Source organism: Eutrema salsugineum, unplaced genomic scaffold (genome assembly GCF_000478725.1).
Source record: "Eutrema salsugineum unplaced genomic scaffold, Eutsalg1_0 scaffold_16, whole genome shotgun sequence".
NCBI classification, from domain to species: Eukaryota; Viridiplantae; Streptophyta; class Magnoliopsida; order Brassicales; family Brassicaceae; genus Eutrema; species Eutrema salsugineum.
Window position 1 is genome coordinate 6,344,715 of NW_006256858.1, and position 3,356 is coordinate 6,348,070.

The following is a 3,356-nucleotide window of genomic DNA, read 5'->3' on the forward strand; positions in this document are numbered from 1 at the left end:
CATCCTTTTTGGGTTGAGGAGGACAAAAAAAATAACCAAAACAACGACGTTTTGAGTAAGACACAAATTTGAAAAAAAAAAACAGGTTTAGTCTTCTTCTTCCTTGAGGCGACACCTGAAATTGGGGATTACGGTTTCTCTTCAATTCTAGAAGAAGCATTGACCAAAATGTAAGCTGGGTAGAAAAATTTACCTTCTACGACCCTTTTCAACAACAATAGAAAAGTCTTCCAGGATTTTCTAGCTGTTCCCGAAGTTCTTATCACAGAAGCTTCTCCACACATACAAGTATTAGGCATACCGATATGTCATTCAGGAACACAACGACACATATTAACACTAAACCTGCAAATCTTTAATGCAAATTCAAATTTCTAATTTGAACATGAAGAACTACATAACCAAGAGGAAATCGCTATCCAAATAATACAAGACTTTATTGACAACCATAAACTTACCTGAAATTCGTGAGGATTCATTTTAATTTGCTGATGTAGCCATTCTTTACTGATTTGTAAGACCACCTAAACCCTAGCTGTCGTTATTTTTTCCCCAATTTCAGGTCTTGTCTCGAGGAAGAAGAAGTACCTGTGATAACACCGTATTTTGACCACTTTTATGGATCATAATTGTATCTTATCCAGGTGTTTTAACTCTGTTTTCAATGGTTTTTTAAAATGTTTTCAATGTTTTAGAGTTTCAAAAGACTTTACAGGAAACTTGGGCAAAAGATATGCAATTTGGAACAAATGAGCAATTTTGGATAAATGCAGACCGTCAGAAGTATGACAAGCGATGAAGATCTTCTCACCGTCTGATCATCCCCAAAGTTTGAGACAACATTGAGGATCCAACCAGCTTTCTAATGCACTTGGTTTGGAGACAATCCAACGGTTAGATCTTCAGATACTCTCGATGCAAGAATGACAGAAAATGCAGTTCCGGAAGAGAGCATGTGCCGGGACCGCGGCCAACACCTGTTTTCCCGCGGGTAGAGCCATCGCGACCGCGGAACTTGGTCGTTCACTTTCCCGAAGACTTAATTAAAGCCCAGATCAATTCCTTTCGTTATTTTTGAAGCCCTAAGTGTCCAGAACCACCCTAGAAGCTATAAATACCTCCTTTAGGTCATTCTAAAGGGCGTGTTCTCTTTCTGTACTTAAATTTTCGTGTGAGACTCAAACCCTAGAGAGGGAGGCCGCCGGTTTTGAAGGAGGAGCCGCCGCTGGAGGAAGACATCGTGCCTCCATCTGCGATTCCGTTCTTCGTTCTCCTTCCTTCTTTGCTTTAATTTCCTGCAACTTTCAATACTCTGTGATGATTGTTTACAACATGTTTGAGTAGTTACCCAGTTGGGTTTAAAGGGATTTTTCAAAGGGAATTTCATGTGTCTTTGCTTATGAATCGATATATTTAGGATTATTAATCTTCTAGATGTTCTTCGTTTGCCTTTAATCTTACTACGTTATTCTTTGCTGGCCACTTAGAAGCCGATCTGACATGATATGTTGCGAAAGCTTTCATTGATTGTCTGAACTAGGGTGAAACGAGCAATTCTTCTATAGGAGTGGAAACCTACCTGTAGTTGAGTTGTGAATATTGATGAGTCTTGTTCTGCTATTGCATCTTCTCCCTTCCAGAATCAGAGTGGAAACCTACTGATTAGGGTTGTGAGAGATAGTTGTTTAGTGCTGCGAAAGTAGGCTATTCATACTTCCGTGCCTCGAGTTCTAGAACATACGTAGTTGATTACCTTTATCACTTGTTTAAAATCGACATAGCTAAGTCCTTGAACCCCTGCGAAACCCCTTGAGCCCCAACGTTTGTCTTTCATTGCTAACACCCTTTGCTTCTAATTCGATTTTTCCTGCTTTCGATTTGTCTTTGATTTATTCGCTTATTACCTGCTTTCATTAGCCTTGGTTTAATCGCTTTTTACTTGTTTTAATTGCCTTCAATTGCTTTTGTTTTCTTTGCTTTCTAGTTTAGATTTAGTGACAACCAAAAACCCAAAACCAAAACCAAAACTTTTTAGTTCTAATCTGATTTAAGCGTTGCGTTGAATTCGTACTGAAACAACTAAGTCTCTGTGGATCGATACCCTAAGTACTACAGCGCACATCTGTGCACTTGCAGACATTTAGGGGTTATAAATTTAAAACCTGAAGCTTAGTCAAACGAAAAAACAACCAACCCCGTTTACAACTCGCAATCAAGTTTTTGGCGCCGTTGCCGGGGACTTAAATTTGTTTTCCGTTGCGAATCTCAGCTTAAATCCATTAGAACACTTGTTTACTTTTACTTTTTCTTTTGAATTTTTCAGGTTTCTCTGCAATGAGAGACCGGGAACATGTTCCCGGAACTCTTGGTGATCCACCATATCGTGTGGATGGTGATCCAAGCGACGATGACCTGACTGATGATGATTTTGAAGAACCGATTTATGATGACAATGAGCTAATTGGATCGGTCAAACACAAAGATGATGATGAACTGATTGGAAGTTTCGATTCACTCGAAAAGTTAATGGGAGATCGAAGAGCTATTCAACCAGCCTTACCTGAGGATGGCAAAACCGAAATTAAGGTACCCCATATCCATTTAGTTCAACAAAATCAATTCTCTGGTTATTCATTCGAAAACCCGATAGACCATATCGAGACGTTCGAAGAATTATGTGCAACCATTACAGCAAATGGGGATTACCACAAGTGTAGTCTTTTCCCATTCTCTCTTAGAGATAAGGCCAGAAAATGGCTAAAATCTTTGCCACCTGCTTCACTAAAAACGTTGGCAGCGTGTAAAACTGCTTTCCTAAATCGTTTTTACACTAGAAATCGTACAAATCTCTTAAGAAAGAAGATAAGAACTTTGAAACAAAAAGAAGATGAAGATCTTTTAGATACTTGGGAAAGATTTAGGGAATACCAAAGAGATTTTCCACACCATGGATATGCCGAGGAATACCTGCTAAGTATTTTCTATCACGGTATAACTCCAGAGTTACGAAACTCTTTTGATATAGCAAGTAATGGAGATTTCACAACTAGATCTGTAGAAGATGCTCACGTTTTCATTAAAAATTTAGGAAACAGCATCCGAAATCAAGTAACCTTTGGTAATTCTGCACTTCCTGAGAAGAAAGAAGAAATTTCAGAAGTTATAAAGTATCTCCGTCACATAATCAGTCATCTTGGATTGCAACAACCAAATAGGGTACACAATACGTGTAACTTTGATGGTTGGGACAACCCAATGGATTCTTATGGTCAAGGGATGGTTAACACTGCAGAAGTCTATCAAATTCAAGATTTTCCATTCGATTCTGATCACCGCGGTTCCATTCGTCCGGACCG

General features: G+C 38.9%; 1 non-coding gene across 1 annotated transcript; it reads right to left on the bottom strand.

Annotated features, from left to right (window-relative positions):
- Positions 1-2,846: 2,846 nt before the first annotated feature.
- LOC112087931 lies at positions 2,847-2,954 on the bottom strand. Its single transcript, XR_002900336.1, has one exon. It is a non-coding gene; the product is annotated as a small nucleolar RNA R71 (small nucleolar RNA).
- Between the last annotated feature and the right edge of the window lie 402 nt (positions 2,955-3,356).